General features: G+C 39.8%; 2 long non-coding RNA genes and 1 other non-coding gene across 3 annotated transcripts in view; 1 reads left to right on the top strand and 2 right to left on the bottom strand.

Moving 5' to 3' along the window:
• Positions 1-3025: 3025 nt before the first annotated feature.
• LOC112652624 (U6 spliceosomal RNA) lies at positions 3026-3132 on the bottom strand. The gene has a single exon (XR_003131614.1). It is a non-coding gene; the product is annotated as a U6 spliceosomal RNA (small nuclear RNA).
• Positions 3133-14928: 11796 nt separating this feature from the next.
• LOC125753440 (uncharacterized) overlaps positions 14929-24121 on the top strand; it is a 35034-nt gene continuing 25841 nt past the window's right edge. The window contains exon 1 of the long non-coding RNA XR_007405309.1: positions 14929-15255. This is a non-coding gene — a long non-coding RNA (uncharacterized LOC125753440). The remainder of the gene's footprint in view (positions 15256-24121) is intronic.
• LOC112652621 (uncharacterized) lies at positions 16644-22565 on the bottom strand. The gene is made up of 2 exons (XR_003131607.3): positions 22422-22565; positions 16644-18181 (listed from the first exon to the last, which is right to left on the bottom strand). It is a non-coding gene; the product is annotated as an uncharacterized LOC112652621 (long non-coding RNA).

The following is a 24121-nucleotide window of genomic DNA, read 5'->3' on the forward strand; positions in this document are numbered from 1 at the left end:
AGAGGGAGAGGGAGAGAATCTTAAGTGGACTCGCCCTGAGCATGAGCAGACTCAGGGCTGATCCCAGGACCCTGAGGTCATGACCTGAGCTGAAACCAAGAGTCTGCTGCTGAACCAACTGAGCCACCCAGGTGCCCCTAGATAGAGTCTCTTTCTAATAACAGATAATCGAAGTCAGGACAATATAACATTTACTACGGTTTATACGCAGCGCTAACCACGGTGGACAGAAGCAGATATGGTCACATACAGTTCCTGGCAACAAGCATATGCGCTGATAAGGAGCCAAACACACATGAACCACAAAAACATACACAGGAGTGACTGTATTTTCCTTTCTTTTGATTTTGCTGGGCCGAAATTCTACAAAACAACTTTTATTCCCTGCAGCTTGAGAAAATTTAATGCAGGGCAGCCCGGGTGGCTCAGCAGTTTAGCGCTGCCTTCAGACCAGGGTGTGATCCTGGGGTCTGGGATCGAGTCCCACATCGGGCTCCCTGCATGGAGCCTGCCTGTGTCTCTGCCTCTCTCTCTCTCTCTCTCTCTGTCTCTCATGAATAAATGAATAAAATCTTTAAAAAAAAAGATAGGGATCCCTGGGTGGCGCAGCGGTTTAGCGCCTGCCTTTGGCCCAGGACGTGATCCTGGAGACCCGGGATCGAATCCCACGTCGGGCTCCCGGTGCATGGAGCCTGCTTCTCCCTCTGCCTGTGTCTCTGCCTCTCTCTCTCTCTGTGACTATCATAAATAAAAATTAAAAAAAATAAAAAAAGACAGAAAATTTAATGATAGATTATTTGTATTATTTTCTCTTCATTCCTAAACACCAAAAACAAAACAACAACAAAAAACCTCAAAAACCAACAACCTAAGAACTCTGAAGATTAGCAACAGCAAATAAATGGAGGATGAAAGGCCAAGCCCGAAAAATGACCCTTACAGGGTAAGTTTCTGGGTTGTTTCTCCCTCTTTTATTTTTGTGCCACGATCAAGGGCAGTTTCAGCGTGAAAAGGTGCAGAGTGGTTGGTACAGGGAGCAAATTTCAGAGAGAAACTCTGTCTTTCTAGTCCGAGGAACAGGAAAAGGAGCCTTTGCTCCCAGGGCAGCCCCAATTGTGGATAACTGCAGCGGCGCACGTGGCTAAAACTCCAAGAGCAAAGCAAAACACAAAACACAGAACCACACACAATCGTATTCAAGCCAGACGACTAGGAAAACAGGATTTCCCTGGACATCTGAGCTATGTGGCAGGTGCCACCTGCAGGGAAGGGGGAGGGGAGGCTCCACTTCTGCACTTGAGCTGACACAGGTCTGCGTGTCCGTGAGACAGACCACGAGCGACAAGGCAAAGGATTGGAATTCTACCCCTGGGTGTTCAGATGGAATTTCAAGTTTCTTTCTTTCTTCTTTTTTCATTAAAGATCTTCTATTTATTTATTTGACAGAGGGGATCTGCAGAGAGGAAGGGCACGGGCAGGAGCAGACTCCCCACTGTGCAGGGAGCCTGTTGGGTGGTTGGGTGGAGGGGCCGATCCCTGGACCCCAGGATCATGACACAAGCTGAAGGCAGACGCTTAACCGACTGAGCCACCCGGGCTCCTGAAGCTTGACATTGCCCCCTAAGTAGGTAAACTGCTTTGTGACACCACCGCCACTAGAATTCAGGACCCTCTAGGGACTGTTAGAGGACTCGGGGTCTCCTGTCTCCTAACATAATATTCACAATGTCCAGGATACGATCCAAAAATACTCGACATACAAAGAACCAGGACAACAGGAAAAATCCTCGAGGGAAAATCATCAGCAGATCGACACATGGAAACTCAGAGAGGAACCCCACGTTGGACTCATAAGCAATTACCACCACCCTTCCTTCTTCCCTCCCTCCCTTTCTTCCTTCTTTCCTTCCTCCTGCTTCATCGTGTTCTTCATTTCTTATCTTCTCGAGGCAGACAACACTTAGATGTTGGGTCCTAGACCTTTTTTTTTTTCTTTTGTAATAGAAACATACCAAGGTAACTGTTGGGTTGTTCTTTTTCTTTTCTTTTTTTTTCTTTTTTCCATTTTCTTTTTCTGTGTCAGCTGAATACCACAGATTGGAATTTGCTGTTTTTGAGGCTACTAAGGACCATGGCAACAAGGCCCACGTGAAAAGCATGATGCACCAGGGCACTTTCTGTTGGATGCTATTGTTACACTGCTGCTCCTAGGAGGCCTGAACCAGAATGCGGCCCCCTAGACCAAGCAGCCTTAACACAGAGGGCTCCAGGTCCAAGGCCACCAATGAGCGCCTGGAATTGCCTGCCAATATTTACCAATCGGGACAAAGCACTTTTCGCCCCCCTTTTCCCTCCTTAGCATAGAGGACTAGAGTGGGAACCTGAGTGGGAGATTTCTGTGTTCACAGTCTCCCCTTTGTAACCACTCTGTTGGTGCTGGTCTGCCTCCAGCTGGGGCCCCAGGAAGCCTTGGCACTGCTTTCATGGTTGTGGGGCCCGAGGACCCAACTGCGGTAACGTTTCATGTATCATGTTGTTCAAATGGATTTCTAACTTTTGTGACTTCTTGCTTGACTCCTAGCTTGTGCAGAAGTGAGTTGTTTAATTGACTTATCTTTGGGGCTTTTCTAGGTGTCGTATTGTATTGATTTGTAACTATTCTCTCTCATTTTAAAGAGATGTTATGTATATTTGAAAGAGAGAGAGAGTGAGAGAGGGAGGGAACATGAGCAGGGGCAGGGGCAGGGGGCCAGGGCTGCAGAGGGAGAAGCAGGCTCCTCGCTGAGCAGGGAGCCCAAGAAGGAGTTTGAGCCCAGGACCCCAGAATCAGGACCTGAGCCACCCAGCGGCCCTCATTTGTAACTCTTCTCTTACAGTCAAGAGAACAACTCCTTTAGCCTGAAGAACTTCCTTTAGCACTTTTTTTTTTTTTTAGACTTGATCCCCTGGAGCCGAATATCCTCATGGTAAGTTTACCTGAAAATATCTGTATATTCTTTATTTTTTTATTTTATTTTATTTTATTTTTAATATGGAAGGCTTCACGGATTTGCATGTCATCCCTGTGCAAGGGCCATGCTAATCTTCTCTGTATTGTTCCAATTTTAGAATGTGTGCTGCCGAAGCGAGCACTATCCTTTATTATTTAAGGATAATTTTTCTGGAAAAAGATCGGTCAGCACTTTGAATATAGTTCTGGACTCCTTTTATTATGATAAAAAAGTTAACTACTAATTATATCATTGTTCTTGTATGTGTTCTGTGTTACTTTTCTCTAAGTACTTTTTAAGATTTTTTTTCTTTATTTTTTTAGTTTTCAGCAGTTTGACTCCAATGTGGTTTTCTTTATATTTATCCTTTGTGTGTAGGTGTCATATTTGTTCTGATTTGTTGAGATTCTTGGATCTGAAACTTAAGATTGTCTACCAGTTTGTGAAGGGTTGAGCCATCATTTCTTTAGATATTTGTCTATATCTGTCTCTCCTCTCCTTCTGGAAATTTAATTGCATGTGTGTTAAGCTGCTTGGTATTATCCCAGAAGAGTATTTTCCTATTTACTTATTTTCTATTTATTTTTCTTCAGTAATTTGTCTCATTCTGCTTTTGTGGGTGAGCAATTTCTTGTGATCTTCTCATAAATTTCACCAGTCATTTCTTTTATCATTTTCAATCTGATGCTGATCCCATCTAGTGGATTTTTCATTTCAATGTTTATATTCCAGAATTTCCATTTTTATGTATTTTCATTTGTATTCACTCTTTTAGACCATTTGTTCTTTAACTCTTTAAAAATATTTTTAATTTTTTGAACACATAATAGCTACTCTAATGTATCTGTGTGACAGAGCCATCATCTGGTCAACTGAAGGTCCCGCTCGACTTGTGTTGTTTATTTTTTTGAGATTATAGCATATACTTTACTCTTTCTTTACATATATAATAATATTTGGAGAAAACTGAACATTGTAGATAATACGTTGTAGCAACTCTGGATTCTGTTGTGTTCTTCTGGGGATGTTTTGTAATAGCAGTCTAATTAGCTTTCTTGGATTCTAACTGTAACTTCACTCTTTCTAATGGAATGCAGCAGCTGAAAACCCTGCTTATGCCTCACAGCAACCAGCTGCTGCTTTCTTTCTTTCTTTCTTTCTTTTCTTTTTTTTTTTTCTAGCCTAGTTCCTGAATTTCTTCACTGTGAGTCTGCCAGCATCAGATTCTCTTTTTTGATGTTTCAAATCAGTAAGGCTGATTGGCATGTTAGTCAGAGAAGGCACTTGGTTAAAAAAAAGCAGCAAAATCACAAATTTCACCTGATAAATCGTTTTTTCAACACTATATTCTATTGGCCTTTCCCTGCTTTATTTGCCGGTCACCCAGGGCTCTGCTTTACACATTTATAGTTTAGTGGTCAGCCAGGGATTTCTGCAAATGCAAATGTTGAGTCTTGGTACTTCTGCACTTCTCAGATTTGCCTTTTAAATTCTCAACTGTTACTTTAATACTGATCACTTTCCTCTCCATTCCTGATCTGGTTAGGCTGGCGGTTTCCCTTCTCTACAGATGGTTTTTGGAGCATGCTCCAACATTTCTTAATCTTCATAATGACAAGTGTTTGAGAACACAATTGCCCTTGGCTTATGTTTGAGCTTATGTCTAAGCTATATAACTTTTATCCATGGTGTGATTTATATGACATCACTTTGCCACCATTATCAGAAACTTGTTCATACCATCACAGATCATTGGTCTGCACTTCCTTCGTGGGCAGGTTTCCATAGCTCCCTTTGCCTTTCTCTACCATGATGGTATTGAGGCTGGAAGTCTAATCATTTTTAAAGAATTCTACTATCAAATAAATCTTGAAAATACCATCTCACAAGAAGTTAGTAGACATAGTTTCACTTAACTTGGGCAAGCAGCTTGACTGTCTTATGTCATTGCTTTCTCTTCTGTAACTTAAGGAGTTGGATGAGATACACAGTACTCCTGCCAGTGAAATTCTATTTTTTTCCTCCTATGGTCAAGAAGGAAACATGACTGCTACTAATTTATAGACATAGTGATTGTTTAAGCCTTTATCCTTCTGTTTACATTTTCTCAGAAAATAAGTCACTTGTCAACCGAAATGTTCTCTGGAGTTAAATGAAACATTTTATCTATTGTCTCAGTGGCTTTCTAAATCCTGTTTCAACTTCAATACCCAAAAATAGTCAACAGGCACATTATTCTAAAGGTGACTTTTGCAATATTTTCTAATTTCCCAACCAGAGTATTTGAATTTATTCCCTCCATTTGCTGTCAATTTTCTCTCTTTCTGAGTATATCTGCTACCACTCAACTCTAATTTCCAATTCCTCCTGGGGGCAGGGGGTGTTTCATATTCAGTTGCATTGTTGTCTTGGCCCAGAATGTTTTTACTCTCTGTGCAATTCAAAAGATGGATGCTGAGCTATATTTTCTCTTCTGAATGACAAAGTCAACAAAATAAGAAACATGTCAAGAAAATGTCAGATGTTAGCAAGAGACTGAAAATAACAAGGTGGGCAAAATATAGGAAGAATTCTGTTACAAATGGGTTCCTACAAATAATAATTTTTGTTATCTCTCTTTTTATGTCACGAATGTAGATATAGTAATATTTATCTTATTAAGCCTAGTGTGCTTATTATTTTCATTAACTTTTCATTTAATTATCTATTTATCAAATACTTTTAAATTATTACCTCATGCCATAAAGCAGAGAGCAAAACAGTTTCCCTGCTCATTGTTGCCACCCAAAGTCATACCATGATGAAAAGCCCTACTTAGAGTTGACATTGATCATTAGATTCAGAGTCTTGGTAAGCTACAGCACAAGAGGGCAGAGCTAAGTAATTTAGGTGTCAACATCTTTTGAAGGTGGCAGTACAGGAGATAAGACAGGAAAGCAAAGATCAAAGAATGTCAAATAACTTTTTTTTTTAATTTTTCCCACTGAATTAGCCAAATTATTTTTAATTGAATCTGTTACAAACCTATTACATTTCAAAAGAAATACATTCTCACTGTGACAATTCAAACAAGAATTAATCTAAAATCACCTTGCATCCTTATATTGAAAAATCAATTGCTTTCATGTTGTTACCAGGAAGTCAACACCATAATGCATTCTTTTTATTTATGAAATATACAACTAGAACATATTAATCTGATTAATATAAAATTGTTTCACTAAATCTCTTAAAACTTGCTCACTGACTTTGTTATAGAAAATGAGATTACTATGTATGAATTTTATAAATACACAATTACATTATGTGGATCTGTGATCAACTTACTGAAAAATGAAGAACATTATTTAGAAATACTACTATATCTAATAAAATAAAGGATATCTCTAAAATTAGCTCGCTGGAAAAATTTTTAAAGTTGGTTTCCTGTTAGTATTGTTCTATAATACTTCGATTTTTGGGAATGCTATATTTCCAAAGCTAGATTTAAAACCAATAAAAATACTTAAGCTGCACATAAAAAATCCTATAGAAATGATTTGGATAATTAGATATTACAAGTAGATATTGTACATTGATTTTATATGAAATATGAGAATGTTTGAATTTTTTTCAAGGATGGCTTACCTATTTAATAGTTATGAGTATCAGGCTGGAAGCTAAGCAGAATCCAAGATTATTTTTCAAAACTCCTTATCATTTTTTTTTCCTGGTGGTAGGAATAAAAAGGAGAGATAAAAATGTCAAAATAGCAAGTAAAGTGGAGAATGAGGAAAAGAGATGTATTTTTTAGTAAGGAAGTGTAGCCATTTGTTAAGACAGAGCATTGATATGTGGTCTACATTTACATAAAGGTGTATATTCAGTCAAGTCACCTTTATATCTTAGTCTTTACTATATTGCACCAATAATATGTAATAAGCTAAAGTATATTGCTATTGGTTATGTTGACATTGAATAGATATATGATGGCTATATTATTACAATTTGAAGCTATCACACTGCTAGATTTACACCTACATATTAACTATCTCAGTAAAATGCGTATATGAAATTGTTTATTTCAAAAATATATACTAGGGATACTTGCATTCTGACATCTTCTGAATAAAGATAAAAATTATTTCTCTTAAAGGTGACAGATCATGCATGGGTGGCTCAGTTAGTTGAGTGTCCAACTCTTGATTTTGGCTTAGATCATATTGTTAGGGTTGTGAGATGGAGCCCAGCATCAGGCTCTGTGCTGGATGTGGCGCCTGGTTGAGATTCTCTCTCTCTTTCTCCCCTGCCCCCCACCAACATCTCCCTCTCTTAAATAAATAAATAAATGTGACAGATCAAATGTATGCATTTGCCCCCTTTGCCTGTTAAGATGTTCCCGAAAGAGGGAAGGAAATAAGGATGTATGAATAAAAATATACTCGTAATAGAAAAAAGAATTGTGGAGGTTAGAGTGAAGAGAAGTCATCATTTATGAGAAGTTTCACTTTATTTCTGCAAATCAGAAAAGGATGGGAAATCACAGAGAGAGAAACAAAGTGGACAAATGGAATCCTGAGGTGCACAGTGAGTTTTATTCCTGTGAAAATCTGAGGACCTACCACTAAAGAAATTGAGCAAAGCTTCTGAGGAAAGCTAATAATCTCTGTGCAGGTCTCACTGGGTCATTTGGCCAGGGTTGAGTCAGGAAGACCAATGACACAGTAATTCAGTTTTCTGGAACCCCATCCACCCAGAGTTGCCTCATGTGAATTGTCAGAATTTCCACTCCAGGGGGGGTCCATGTAACAAAATAGTTTTACTTAAGCCTACTGTACTTATGAATGTTTTTTAAGGAGACAGCTCTTTGACAAATTTCTTCTATGGTTATTCAATTAAAAAAAATCTTCCCACTATAGAGATCAGTTTGAATAATTCATATCTTTCTAGAAAATTAATTATTTTATCTATATTTTAAAATTTGTTTTCATGGAGTTTGATCAAGCAGTACATTTTGATTATTTTAATTTTCTCAATATTTGAGGTTATTTCCCCATATTTATTGTTTATATATTTGTCCTTTTTCTCCTCTTCTTTAGAATAGGTAAAAGTTGTAGCTTTTTCAATTAAACAGCTATTTAATTTAGTTATTACTTCAAGTCATTTTCATTTTTAAGTCATTAATTTCTGTCTTTATTATTCTCTTATTTTTCCTTATGTTGAGGTTGGCATTTTTCCAGTTTCTTGAATTTCTACAAGTTTACTTTTATTCTTTCTTTTTGGTTTATATGTGTCTTTAAAGCTATGAAATTTCCTCTGAGTGCAGCTTTAGACAGTGTAGTGTAGTCATAAATGACATTTTGTGAACAAAAGGTTTGATTAAAAGTTTGATATTTCTGGGGCATCTAGGTGGCTCAGTCAGCTAAGCAGCTGCCTTTGGCTGATGGTTATGATCTCAGAGTCCTGGGATCGAGCCCCATGTCAGGCTCCCTGTTCAGTGGGGAGCCTGCTTCTCTCTCTCTCTGTCCCTCCCCTTGCTCATGTTCTCTCTCTCAAATAAATAAATCAATAAAATATTAAAAAAAGCCTTTGATATTCCAAGAACTTAAGAGATAAAAAAAGATTCAATTATTTTTTATTTACTTGATATTTCATAGTTAAAAGAGCTAAATCGAAGCCTTTCTATTTTTGGTTTTTGTATTTATTTTCCTTTTTAATGCCAAATCATTCATTGATCTATGGAAAATAAAATGAGTAACATATAAAGTATTTTCATATTGTTAAAATAATCATTGCTAATTTAATAATTGTATCCAACATTTATAGCATTATATCAATTCCTTGTATAAGGTACTTTTCTAAACCCAATGTATGCATTAATTCAATAATTTTCATTTTACAGATGAGAAGTGAGAAAACAATCTTAGAGAGGTTATATAAATTATGCTGAGCAAATTAGAACATGTAGACTCTAATCTAGTTCTCTGACTCCAGAGCTAAAGTTTGTACCTAGCCTTTATGTGTGGGGAAAGAGCACAGAAACTGGAGTCAGGCTGCTTCATCTTCTAGACCAGTCTCTGCTACAGTAAGATCTGGTACAGGTTGATCATGCTTTATGGGGCTAAGTTGGGGCTGTACTAAATGTGTTCGAGGTCTACTATGTTAGCGTTAATGTTATGTAATCCTTGATGTGCTATTCTAGGAGCAAAAATAAATGTTCGCACTCCAAATATTGCTGGCGGTCAGTGGCATTACCTGTGATATGGCAAGCTATGGCCAAGGGTACATTCCAGAGTCATAAACTAGAAAAAAGGTATCTGGCCTTATTACATTGATCTCATCAAAACTCTACAGTAACTAATTGCACTAAGTAGTGGTGACCTAAGAGTCCAGTGGGCCTAGAACCAATGCTGGAATTTCAGAAGTCCTAGGAGTCAGCTAATGTCAGAATCCATATATCGACTATAGTGGACATGAGTTTTGAGTTTAGTTAATACCAACTATGCTGGGTTTGAGTGACCCACTGTTGGCCATATAACTTTGGTCATATGTTAAGTACAATTTGGAATATAAAGCTCGTTTTTGCTTACTTAGACAGAAACAAAAGAAAATATAGCCCCTTTCCCTAAAGAAAGCAAAAATGAAATATATTTATCGAAGTGTACACAACTCCCCCTTTAGCTACAGTTTGTTACCTGTGCCGACAGTGGTCCAGAAGCGGGTAATCCTCCTTCAGAGGCATTGTCACAATGCCAATAGGAGCCTTACGCTACTATGTCACAACGCGTTTGTCATTTGCCTCACTTCATCTTATCACATAGCCACTTTATCATCTCACATCATTATGAGGAAAGAAAAAAGAGAACTTTAAAATCTTATCCAGAATTTTGTCCCATAAAGGGCCAAAAACCATAAAGGTGGCTGGCTGGAAATGTGGTCCATCCCATGAGTGCATTGTAGCCCACACATAATGGAGGTTCTACACTAAGGAAGGAGAGAATGAACCCTGTGTACTATACTTAGAAATTCCTTCCCTAATCTGCATAGTACAGGATTAATTCAGGGCAACTATCACAAACTGAAAGTTTTAAACAACTCAATTTTTAGCAATCAATGGAGTCATTATGTCTAAGATTTCAAAGTTCTCTTTTTCCTTCTTGCCAATCATTTGTACTTTTTTTCTTAATTGGCTGCTATTTTCAATCAAGTACAATTGCCCTAAAGTAAAGTTAGAGTCACATTCCACTGATTAGAGTTGTCTTCTAATGATTAATGAGCCAGTCTGAAATTCACACTGTGCTTATTTAGAACATGATAGCATCATTCGGTAATGAACTTTCAAGAGATTATTTATTTCCCGTTGCCATATTTCTAATCAAGTACTCATATGCATAATGAATGCTTCAAGAGAAATCTTTTTGCTTGTTTACCAGAAGAGTCATCTTAATGGCAAACCACAAGCATGTTGAGATGGATTGTCTAGTGAAATCTCAATATGAATTAAAATATTTCATGGATTCATAAAATAGTAAAACACAATGGTCTCTAAAAATTCTAATAAATCACATGAACTCAGATGTGTAAGAGAATTTGAGACTCACTTGGCCAACCCCTAAGCCAAGTCCATGAATATAAGAATCACCAGCAGGTGATTCTCTAGTGCCTTGCGGACACCCTCTGGAGTTTGGAAACACCACCTCTGTGTCAGTCCCCTCTAGATGGCAGTCATTGCTAGAACATTCTTTTATTGAGCAAAACTGCAAAATTTGCTTTCTCCTCCATCATCTTTTTCTTTTTCTTTTTCTTTTTTTTTCTTGCCATGCTAGATGCTTATGTGCTAGGCATATACTTTAGGCGAAGTAAGCTGCCAGCAATGTTAACAGCCATATTAGAAAAAAAATTAATTTCAGGATCACCAAAGTGGTGAAAAGATCACTAACCACCCAAATAAGGGAGGGAACCACCCATGCAGATATCTAACTCTCTGCCCAGAGTTCAAGGCGGAGGAAACAAAGTGCAAAAGGCCATTGGGGTAGGACATGAGTTTGGTGGGTGTGTTCAAGAAATAGCAAGACTAGTGTAGTCAGATCAGAGGGCAGGAGGGGAAATTGGTAAGTGGTTAAGATAGATAGTAAGTGGCGCTGTGAGGGAGATATGACGCCTTTGGAACAAGGAGTGACATAATCTTTCTTAGTTGTAGGAGAATCACTCAGTCTGATGGGTGGAAAGTAGAATACGAGACAGAGAGGAAGTGGAGAGACCACTTAGTAGGCTGCTGCAGGAGTCGAGTGGAGATACTGGCTTATGTTAAGGGAGTAACTGTGTTAGTGCCCTGATTCTACTTACGCTGTGTAGGAAGAGCCTACATGATGGATTGGATGTGCCACAGGGAGTGAAGTATAATGAATCCGATAATTTTAATTTGAGCATCATATGATTTTAATATGCCACGTAGGCATCCGAGTGAGGATATTGAGAATATGTAGACTATATGAGTTGGAATTTAGCTGAAAAGCATTAGTCCAATGTCTTTTAAAGTCGTTGGGTTCGTAGAGTACATCTATATCCTTTCCACCTTCGTGCTGTGAGACTGCTGGGCTTGAGGATGACATATGTTATTTTGAGGTTGCAGCTTTCAGTATTAATGATATCATGGCCATAAAGACCAGTGGTATACTGAAAGATTTTTTTTTTTAATTGTAGCACCTACTTCAGTGTATCCACAACCATCAGGATGGAGGTACCCATTTCTCAACTCCTGGGAGCATTGGGTGGTTAGAGCTCACAGTTGCGCCATACTTGGGGAACTGCTCTTCCTTTGAAGGAGGCTTCCTTGCACATGCCTTCCCCTGTGTGCGGCTCACATCTAGCGGGCTGGGCAATGTAGGAGGGTGATTCTCAGGTATCCCTGAGAGCACCCATCATAAACCTGACACCAAGTATCCTTCTCAGAATCCATTCTTCAGGAAGCCCAACCTAAGCCACAAATGTCTCACAAAAGTACCTATTCATAAATAAAAGGTTTTAATTTTTTTAAAAAATAGACCCACGATGACACAAATGAATTTGGTATTATTTACATGATGTATTATAACCATCCAACAATGGGGGTTAAAGGAGAACATTCAATTAGGCTATATCCTCTTTAGAATTTTTTTAGCTAAGGATTCATCCAGGTAGAAATAAAGTCTAATGGCAAATGGGGATTTCATTGACTTTATATTCCATTTTAAAGTTGAATTTTAGATAGACCATCACATTTATAGGACATTTTAACAGCAATTATATTTAACAACACAGAAAAAAAAATGAACCAAATAACACTTCAGATGCAGAGATGCCTCCAAACAACATGGTATGTTCATTATTTTTAAAATTCAAAAACTTCACAAAAGACCAGGATCAAACTCTCAAAGCTTTTTGTACAGATTCTCATCTGTCAATCAAATGCTCCCTTTATGAACATGTTGCTTTTCATCATTTCAAGAAGTTGACATTTCTGTGGTTAAGATCATCCCCTCATTTAAAAATCTCTCCCCCTAACTTCCTGTGTTTTTCAGTATTATTTTTTAAAAACACTAATAAATGGTCTTTGGATGGATTCAGCTTTTCTTGGCTGCTTATAAACCAGTAAACTTAACAAATCAGAAAGAATGTTTCTGCAGAAAAGTTAGTTGAGTAAATTTTTTAGCTTTAATATACGTTTACTAATACTGACTTAAAATCTTTTTGAAATACAGAAAGAAAGCATGACCAAAAAATGGGAGATACACTAGAACACTCTTAAGTGCTTTTCAAGAAAAATATGTCTGAACACAGAAACATCTGCTTCATACCTACCTGACCCTTATCTCTTCTATTGCTTTAGAATTTCAACCTTAAAATTCTTTCTTTTTGTTGACAGAATAACATTATGTCTTTTGAGGGTGGAGGGTGGAGAGGGAAAGAGAGAGAGAGAATCTTAAGCAGGATCCATGCCCAGCCTGGAGCCCAATGTGGGGTTCGATCTCACAATCCCAAGATCATCGTGACCTGAGCCTAAATCAAAAGGACTGAATGCTTAACTGGTGGAGACACCCGGAAGACACCCGTGAGCTAAATAACATAGGCAATGTTATTTAGATTATTTTCAGGTGAGTTAGAAAAAATAAAGCAAACTACTGTAATTTTAAATCATAAAGTGGAAGAGTGAGATGATTTTTTAATATTTTGGAAATAAATTGCAAGTTTAATTGGGCTGGCTGAAAGCATGTTGTGGAATTCTCTTCCCCTGTGACACATCTGACTAAGGAGATTATAACAAATCAAAAATAATTTAGTGCCTCTATTACGTCATCTCTCTCTTAATTGTTCTCACAAGTGATTCCTTGTTACATAAGCTAAATTATTATTATTTCTTGTTTCCTTGACTCAACTGGAGACTAGGAGAATTGGCTTCTTTAACTGGTCTATATGGTGGTCCAGAATGGCTCTCGAGGCCCCCTCAAAAACCAGCTAGCAAGTAGGAGCTGAATTAAATTTTTGCTTGTGTGGTTCCCAAAAGGAGAACTGAGAGCCATATGTGAGCATGACAGATGGGCTTATTTCAGCACAGTGGTGGGAAGAGCCTTCAAACAATTACAACCGTGCAGAATTCAAATGAGCAGTGAGTTCCCATCCCCTGCTGGGCTCAGACACCATTCACCGGCCAGAACCTTTGTGGCGGGGACCACAGCACTGGGCAGCAAAGGGGACGGCTCGGTCTCGTCCTGGGGTGGCCCTGGAATGGATGCGATGGCTTGCGTGAATGTACCCCTCCCCTCAACTCAGGACCGTTTCAGACGTATGTCGAAAAATTTGCACGTTGAAGCAGCAAATCCAGTTCGTCCAATCTTATTTCTCCCAGGGCTGTGACATTTGCTCACAGCTAGAGTCCACTGGCAAGTGTTGATTGTTTTTGAACTTGCTATCACTAAGGTTGCTATGAGAAGATTCATCTTGGAGTCACTCGGAGATGAGGTCCCGCCAGGCTCTCTCAGCAGTGACCTTCCTGTCTGCCCCATGGGGAGTGACCATTGCAGTGCTAGTCAAAATATTTCCACCTTGGCCACCTGTGATTAGAATAACAGCCCTCAAAGATGCCAATGTCCTAATCTGTGGAGCCTGTGCGTTATGTCCCCTTCCGTGGTGAAAAGAGACTTTCGCAGGTGTGATGGGCACTGCCTGGCTCTGGGGGGAGATGATCCAGGTGGGCCCAATGTAATCACGTGTCGTTAAAAGCTAAGAACACTTCTCGACCGTAGTCGGACATGTGAGGACTGAAGAAAGGTTGGAGAGATGCAGTGTGACCATCTTAGAAGCTGGTGGAAGCAGGGGCCGTGAGCCAAGGTAGAGGGGTACTTCTAGAAGCTGGAACAGGTAAGGAGATGGCTTTCCATCTACAGCTTCCACTGCAGAGAGCAGCCCTGCCAACATCTTGGTCGTAGCTCAGTGAGGCCTGAGGAAAGTCTGTGTCAGGCTTCCAACCGACAAGACTGCTGGTAACTTGGTTATTTATTTATTTATTTATTTATTTATTTATTTATTTATTTATTTATTATTTATTTATTTATACCACCGTGTTTGTGGTAAGGGGTTGGAGAGGCCATAGAAGAGCAACGCAGCATCCATGAAGCCACTAGGCTGTGGCCCCGCCAGGAGAGGCCTGTGGCCAAGGCTGTCGGCCTGCAGCACCCTTGGGGCCGGGAGTAACTTTCCTCTGCAGAAAATGTGCCGCTGGCTTGCTTCACGGTCTTCCTGTTGTGCAGCTTCGAGCGTCTCCAAACACCCGCCAGCCTGTGTTAGGAGCATGATTTTCTGCATTTGGGGAGGCAGGTTCACAAGCAAGACCCGAAAGGGTTTGAATCCACTTCCGAACGGGATCTCTGGCGTTGTGCTGTGTTCGTTACGGGTGGGGTCACTATTACATTTTAATGATCTTAAAACTTCGCCTCAAGGCCCAGGGCGGCTGTTAGTAATCCAGCTGCAAAGCCAGATGTGCCCCGGGGGGGCCGTGGCTGTGTCTCAGCCCCAAGGGCCTCAGGCCGTTTGCGAGGTGAGCCAGAACCCACGGAGGCCTTCCGGCTTTCTCTTCAGGCTCGCGCCTTGCCCGGGGCCATCTCCCGCCCCTCACAGGCCTCCCTTGGCAGACGCTGGTCACTGCTCCAAACTGTTCCGTTCTTCACGCCCTTTCTTCCTTTCCCTGCGGTCAAAACAGCTAGTGCCTCCAGGTGCTGCTCCCTTGCAGGTGAGGAGCCCTCAGATCCAGGTGAGTGGCTCTGGGGTGGAGGCTGAGGAGCTGAGGCCCGCGGTCCCCGTGCCAGGGACGTCTTGGAGTCCGAGTGCTTCCAAAGGGCTGTGTGGGCCTTGCAGGCCCAGAGCTCCACTGTGAGCTCCGCACGCACACGTTGCACGCCTGCTCCCGTCCACACGGAAGCTCCGAGGTCAAAGGTCAGAGACCTGGGGGCCACACGCTGATGGCGGTTGGGCTTTGCCATCTGGTGGCCGAGGCGGGGTGCTCGTTCCCTCAGCTGTGAAAGGAGGCCACGGACCGTGACCGCCTCGGGCGTGTCGTGAGCTCTGAGGGAAATCCTGTGTGTCAGCGAGTCAAGACTCCTCGTACCTTCCCAGTCAGTGACTTTCTAGTTTGGGCCTAGGACGAGGCATTTTGTGGAAGACCCAGGGAAACGCAAAAGGCACAGCCTTAGACCCAGGAGCTCTCTCGAACCCTCCAGACCTTCTGCTTGTGAAGGGGCCCAGAAACATAACTGTGCACTTTATTTACTTATTTATTTTTATTTGTATTTTTTTTCTAGCTCAATATAGTTAGTAGTGTCTCTACTCGGCTTCAGATGGCCAATGTAGTGATTCAGCAGTTCTCTACGTTTCTCGGGGCTCAGCATGAGGAGTGTGCTCTGAATCCCCTTCACCGATGTCACCTCGTCTGCCCAGCTCCCCTCTGGGAGCCATGGGTTTGTTCTTTACAGTTTACAGTCTGTGTTTGGGTGTTTCTCTCTTTTTATTTTGTTCATTTTTTTTTTATTTAAATTCCACAGAAGTGTGAAATCCTACGATGTTTGTCTTTCTCTGACTTATTTTGCTTAGCATTATACTCTAGCTCCGTCCATGTGCTTGCAAATGGCAAGATCTCATTCTTTTCTGTGGCTGAATAACATCCCATTGTCGTATATACCAGTTTATGTAAGAAAAGTAGTTAGCGCATACACACCTAGAACTTGTCGATTTTTATCATCAACAGTACAACCTATTACCTAAATCCTTGGATATGTATGTGGGTATTTACTTCCTGATAATTCTCACAATTCAGTGAGGGGAGTGGAATATAAAGGAGAAAAATGTGCCATGAACTCCCAGATTTTTTTCTCTTTAATTATAATACACTGAGGAATAGAGGTAACTTAGTAGAGATTATCTTCAAAAATAAAAAAAAAAAAAGTCATGGTAGTCCAAAAAAAAAAAAAAAGTGTCTTAGAACACATCCCTACATCTCTTGCAGAAATTCTACTCTGTTCAGGATCCTTTCATCCCTGCTCTAAGACAGACATGGTGCTGAGTGAAGCTGAAGACGTTGAGAATAATTTGGTGATGGCTTTAGGCACAGAAAACTATCAATGGTTTCATCCTGAAGACTTGAAATACCAAACAAAAGCCAAAACCCTTCAACTTTAATTTTAGAAATAAAAAATAAAAGATGGGCTATAGCTTGAACAATCCCAGAAGAGCCCTCTTAAGACTTCAGAAAAGAAAAAGTGAGATTTTTTTTTTACAAGTTACATTTACAGAAAAGCCTTATTATAATAAAAGCTTTCTCCTTAAGAGATACTATTCAGAATTGATTACCCTTCTTCACAGGATACAACAATAGATATGATTGACAAGCGTGCCAAAGGCTTCATTCTTCTGATAATCAAATGTTCCTCCTAGGAGCCAATTTAAAGGAGTTGTTATATTTTGAGGTGCTGTCATAGACTCCTTGGAAGGAGCTAGAACTAGAAATGTAAGTTTCTTGTGTCTGCGTTCCCAAGGACTCCATGTCAGAATATTATGTCTAATTTAATAACATAATTTTTTAGAAGTTTTTGAAGCTGTCTGGAAAAATGGAACAGCGTAACCTCAGTTCAATCTTTGTAAGCAGCTTTCAAACATCAAAACGGTGCTTTCTGTATTTACTTCTTGTCGTTGTGACTTGATATTTACTGTACAGCAAACAGTGAATTGAGTAGTTAGCGTTTAAAATTCAAATGCAACACTGTTAATTATAATTGTTAATACTACTTTGAGCAGAAGTAGAGTTAGTACCCTCTGTAGCGTGAAGGGATGACCCAATCTCAGAATAACTATTTTCTGCTGAAAGGAGGGGTATGAATATCTATCAATTTAATCAATTCTTCCAACGACAAATGAGGCTATAAAAATCACAAACTAGGTACGTCTAACCTGCACAGAAAGGTGTTACCTTTCTGGGGTGACCTGTATCTAGAACCTACCACACACTCCATAAATCCGAACTACACTACCAGTTAGGAGTGCCATTTGCCAGATACAAAGACCTAAAAATAAGTGGCTTAAAAATACATGAACTTTTCTCTCGTGTATGATGGAATCCAGAGATAGGCTGTTCAGGCCTGGCATGTTGACTTTTTTTGTATTAATATCTTTAGAATACTTTTATTTCCTGCTTTGCTGTGCTTAGCAGAAGCTTATATCCTCAGAACACCTCATGCTCCCGATGGCTGCCCTATCTTACCGATCACAGGTAGAGAAGGAAAAAGGAATATGCAAAATGGTCAAGGCCAGCTGAATCCTTGCTGTTTTAATGAGACTTTTCCGAGTCCCGGTGAACAGCTTTTGCCCAAATAACATTGTCCTGAGCAGAGTTACATGCCTTCCCTTTTCTTTAAGGTAAGCTGTAACGTGTGTTTTGACCGGATTTTAAGCATTGTCAAGCTTAAAATCAAAATTCTGTAGTTAAGAAAGAAAAAGGAAAATTGGATTTGGAGAGGCAACTGTCTTTCCCAGTGTTATGGTGACGATTATAATTATTGGGAAGTCCACGAATAAATGAATCTTCTTCCAGTAGTTTGCTTCTGGGTGTCTCTCCTGCGCTGTTCCCCTTTCAGCAGCTTCTACTGGCTTAGGAGAGCCACCCGGTAAGTGCTCAAGAATTTCACAAGCTGGCAATTAAACACACACACTTAAAAATTAAATAATAGAAATAGAACTGAATAAATTATATTAGAAACAAAGATAGGAGATACTTAGAACAGTTAGAAGTCCTTAATTATTTTACTATAATTTGTTATTATTTAAGCCCTTGAAGTTACGTACGTCTATTAAGTCTGCACGATGACATTTCTGTCATGGGGTCCTGCTGTAGATCTCTTCCCAGTCCTGCATTTAGTGACGTCACATTGGTAGCTTTAAAGCTGATCATCGAGGGAATATTTATACCACAGAAACTGACATATACTAAAATGTGGGTCCTTTTTTTTTTTTTTTTTTTTTTTTTTTCTGGAGAGTAGGTTTTCAACCTTTACCAGCACACTCTGCCTTCTATTAGCTAAAATATTTTTTGATAGTTTGCAATATTCATGCTGGCCAGCCAAAAAAAAGAAAAAAAAATCAGGATAGGGACAAATTTAGTATGTTTCAGTAACCTTTTAATCACATCCAGAAGGTTAACTAGTGAACACATTAGAAGAGGGAAAGGATTGTTCTTTCCCTGTCCTTGCCTTGCAACAGTTCTCCTGGGACCACCAGTACTACCAGCCAGATATTTCAGCTCTGAGCTAGGGAAATGAAGCTTTTGTGACCAATATTCTGGAGAGATAAGCAAGGAAAGGAATTGATGCATGTTTCCCCAAGGACTAATGATTTTGTTTAGGTTCCTTGGAGTTTGGGGCCACTCGTCAGAAAAGAAAAAGGCCCTTTGAAAAAAATTCTGCCTCACTGATTGTTGCTCTTTGGTGGGTATGAAAATGAGACATTTTAGGGGAATAAACATGAGGTTATTAAGCAGAAAATCAGTGAGACACTGTAGTGGGGATCATTCCAAAGAGTGGTTTATAACCCCTTCTCTTCATCTAGTATTTCAAGTAAGCCTGTTAAAGCTAATTTTGCTTTTTCACCTTGGGTGTTTTTCTTTTGCTCTCTTCAATCCTGTGCAAACTTCCTGCCCCACTGTCGGGAGTTGGAGACGGTGCCAGAGAGATCTATAGGAGAAAGCATTAGGACACCCTACCTTGGCGGGGTGTAGGGAAGCAAGCACTCTTCACTGCTGGGGGGTGTGAGTTAGTATGACATTTATGAAGGAATCTGACGATATTTATCCAAAATTGTAAATGCATATAACCTTTGACCCAGCAACTTTACTTTGTAAATATATTCTGCATATATGCTTGCACATATGCTAAATGCTGTAGGTTCAAATTTATTCACTGAAACATTTTTTACATAAGAGCAAACGGTTAGAATCAACTCAAAATCCAATAAGGAGTGGCTACAAATTAGGCCTAATTTTTATAGTGGAGTGCTATGTATCTGTTAAAAAATATTTGTAGGAACTATACAGTGGGGGGAAAAATATGTCTGAACAGTATATTTAATATACCTTTTGTGTAAAGTAAGTGAAAATAAAAATCTAAATGTTCATCTTCTTGAATATGCATGACTCTGGAAAGATCCATAGAATCCAAGAATAGACATGTATATGTGGAAGGGAAGGAGGTTCTTTCTGGCTAGATGAGGGACAATGTTGGAAGGCAAGGAGCTTTTTTTTTTTTTTTTTTTTTTTTTTTACTTTTATAGTTATTCATTTTTCTGAGCCATGTGAACATACTATCTAATTAAAAATTTTTAAAAAATCTTAAACTGTATATACAGCTTATAGTGCTTAAAGAGTAAGAAGCTTGCCCTTTGTCAGCAGACACATTATTTAAGCGGATTTGAGAAGGAATTCTAGCTTTGAGATGGCTCACTCCAAGGTTTAACAGAGGAGAGTTCAGTGAGGGACCATGTGCTGATTTTAGGGAATCCGTGAATGAGGATGATGCAGTCCGGGATTAGCAAAAACAGGATACCAGAACCACTGCTAGGTCACGAGAGAAGGATGGGGGGTGGAGTTGTCCTGAAGGCACTGCAGGGACAAGAGCTCTAACAGTACAAAGCAGCTACTGCCAAAAGCAGTGGGGCAAAGAGGAACAAAAAGAATAATATCCCAGTCTTCCTGTTTTTCCAGCATAATCTCCTGATAGTGCCAAACAGAACTCGAGGACCCGGAGGCCTAGGGGGAGTGTGTAGTCATCTTCCTGGTGGACACAAGAGGGCAGAGAAGGGAGGAGAACAAATCTGCGTAACAAATGAAAAATCACCAGTAGGGGATGTTAGGATGACAACTTGCATCTTGGCTGTGTGTGCGTAGGTCCGTCCACGTGTGTTAGATAAATAAGTTGAAGATGGCGCCTGTATATTGGCCCTGACACTGTGTCTTCTTCATGGCAAGCTAGGACCATTAGCTCAAATCCTGGCAGTGTCAAACTCCAATGTTTACATGTCCAGTGGTTTTCAATTTCAGCCCAAGTGGACGTATTTTTAGCTATTTAGCGACTGCCTGCGTTGTGTACTCCCTGAAACTGCGCACATCATCTTCCAGCCATAGATAGACAAACTGTGGGGCTGTAGAAAGCTGCCAACCCCTGCTGCCCCTTGCAAATTTCTGACCAAGAGGTTCCCCACTTGGAGGCTGAGCGGCATCACCCAGACCTGTGAGCCCTCTGTTCGATTCCCCTTCTCCCCAGGGATTTCCTTGCCTCCTTCCCTTGGGGTGATGACCCCACCCTGTTGTCTCTGGACAGTCCTCTTCCAGGAAAGGCTTTCCCTCTCATCTCTCATGCAATCTCTCACACACCACCCAGTAAAGCTGGTTATATATCACTGCCACCTTGTGGTCATATTTTTCCCCTTGATTAGCCCTGAAATCCTCTAAGTCATCACCTAGTGCTCACACATGGACAACTACTGAAATTCAGTTCATGTAAGTGAGTATTCAGATAATTTTTTCATAAGTTATTCCATTGAGTTTCTAAAATAACTTTGTGGGCTAAGACCTATTCTCCCCACTCGAAGGTTGTTGAATGGCTTGTTCAAGGCCTGAAGGCTGTGGTGAGGCCATAATGCAAACTTGGGGTAACCTTATGACTTCAAATCCCAAACCTTCCTCAAGACTATACACAAAACTCCTCTTCAATTCTTGACCTCCCTCATATTCCCACCCTTCCCTCGTCTGGTGCACAATGTTTATGATCACTTTCTTTCAAGGGGCACAGTAACATACTCTCAGAGGTTCATCTGATACCCAGGATTCAACAGATTCACGCAAAAAGTAGACTGGAGACTTTCTGAATCTTCTGTTTCTAGACATATAACTGCATTACTTTAAATTTTTTTGCAGCCCAAAATCCCTTACATATGTTTTATAAAATGTAATACTGCTTCTTTTTAAATGCAAAGCTCGGCTTATAAAATGGAGAAGAACAAATCTAGGGACTAAGAAACAAAATGAAAGATCCAAACACCTGAAATCATCCCTGTTAAGTTCTGATCTCTATGTGCCCCAAAGCCTTAGCTTTTTGCAGCTACATATAGGACAGGAAATCAGCTCTTAGAGCACTCAGAAGAGAGATTTTGAGTTGAAACTCCACATAAATCCGAGAGCCAAGAAAGGCTACATGCCCAGAGAATGCCAGATTTGTAAAATGTGCTTATCAGCAAAGAGAAACAATAACTTATCAGTCTTACTGTGAGTTCTAGGTAGAAGTAATTGGGGGGTTGGGGTTCATTTTTCACTGGCCTACATGGTCTATAGGGAACTCCAACCTAGGCAAGTAACTGTTACGTGGTTCCAGGTTGGTAGTAAAAGCAAATATTCCCTGGAGAGATGCCCAGTTATCAGGGATCTCACTGAATTCCACCTACATAGCGTAGTCATTCAACGTGAGTCCAAATTCAAAGTTACAAAACACGTGAGGGATAAGGTCACAATGAACAAGAGCCAGTGAAACAGGAAAAAAGGTTAAAAAAAAAAAAAGTCCCCTGAAGGCCCTATTCAAATTATTGGATATGTCATTGCACACATGCACACAGTTATTGGATAGAAAATAATACAATGTGTGTAAGATTTCCAGAAGATTTGTGCTGAGCATGGTGTTCCAATTTTGGATTTGTTGCAGATGGGATAAAGAGAATATTTTTTTATTTACTCTTCTGGTGACTAATTGGAATGTGCCTTTTTAATGCCACAAATGGAAGTATAAGAATGGAAAACGTTCATAAAACAAATGGAAGTCTTCCTTGAAACTAAAAATTGTCATGCTACCCTCAGAGATAATTTTAACATAAGAAAGAGCAGACTCCTACCTCGTCTCGTGACTTGTCTGTCCTCTTTTTCCTCTCTGTAAAATGAAAATTATAAAACCATACTGTGGGAAAGGGAGAAAAAAGATTTTTTTCCCCTCTCCTGTTTTCTTTGGCAGCCTTGAAAAAGGAGGAACTGCTCCTTCAAAGAATTCTACTGGTTCTCATGGTGATAAGTTAATAAGTGTCCAAGCAGAGGCAGATAAACCTTGATCTATGGTGCTGATACAGAGCAATCTTCAAGGCACGTTGTTAAGTGAAAAAAACTTAAGATTCAGAACAGTGTGTAAATGCCCAATTGGTGTAAAAGAATATATATAACACATATTTGTGTATGCACAGAAGATTCATGTAGAAATATGCATGATAGCTGAGGGAAGAAGCAAGTGACTTTGGGGGAATCTGGAGCTGGAATACAACCTACTAGTCCCAGCTACAGGAATGTGTTCTTTCAATTTTATAAACCTGGCTAATTAAAAATTAGATATATTTCGTCATTAGACCATAGATAACACTCTTAATTATTGATTATATGTTATGTATCCCCCGTTTAGACAATATCCTATCTAGCAAGTATGGTGTGTTATGTAGCTGGCGTATGTTTTCTTGGGTTTGACTCCTGGCTCCATGGTTTCCTAGCTTTACAAATTCGGGCAAGTTATTTAATCTTTCTATGCCTTGGTTTCCTCTTCTGCTTAATGGCTAAAGTCATAAAGTTGTTTTGAGGATTAAAGAAAATGATCCAGGTGCAAGGCTTCGTATCGTACCTGACACATGGAAAAGACTTGAGTAAATGTTAGCTTCGATTGAGATTTCCAACCTTGCTGCTCAATTTTCAGCTCGTGTATTTCAAACAAACTTACGTACTTGAAGCCCCAAAGGTAATCACCAAGAGGACAGAAAGTTTTAATAAATTACCAGAAGACACTACCGTGTCTTTATCTTATACATTTACTTTCAAAACATTGGCTTCTCAGGAATATTTGGAAGGTAATGCCCAAACCACCCGAAATACCAGAACCAAGAAAATCAGGGGTGCCTGGGTGGCTCAGTCAGTTAAGTATCCAGCTCTTGATTTGGTTAAGGTCATAATCTCAGGGTCTGTGTGGGGCTCTGTGCCCAGCTTGGAGTCTGCTTACAATTCTCCCTCTCTCTAAATAAATAATAAAAAACAAAAACAAAACCAATAATAAAATCTTAAAGAACAAGAAGATCAATACAGTTGCCTTATGGAAGTGTTTGGTCCTCAGGCTAATTATCATCTGATTAAAAACCTGTGTGGCAAAATTATATTTCACAGTTTGCCGAACATCTTATGGGAGTATTGGGAGGTGCCTCCTCTGGACAAGAAAATACGCACTTTGTTGATGAAATCCCAGTGCTACTTCATTGAAAATTACAAGTGAATGAAATCCTTTGGTAATACCAGCCCGGAGAAGACTTGGCTTCCAGAGAATTTGAATTTATTCTTTTACAATGGGAACTATGACTAATTATCAAATAGACCAAAATACCAGACTTCACTGATCACCATAATTTCTTCCCAGAGCACTGATTTATATCAAAGCCAAATTCTAGCAGAATGTTCAGTTTGCAAAGTACAGCTTTGGAATGAACTCCGTGAGTTGGGTGGCTTGTAGGCTGCATCCCTACCCTGTCAGCGGGTAGAGAAGATGCTACGGCCTAACTAGCTAGTCACCAGC

The sequence above is a fragment of the Canis lupus genome, chromosome 23, assembly GCF_003254725.2.
Source record: "Canis lupus dingo isolate Sandy chromosome 23, ASM325472v2, whole genome shotgun sequence".
NCBI classification, from domain to species: Eukaryota; Metazoa; Chordata; class Mammalia; order Carnivora; family Canidae; genus Canis; species Canis lupus.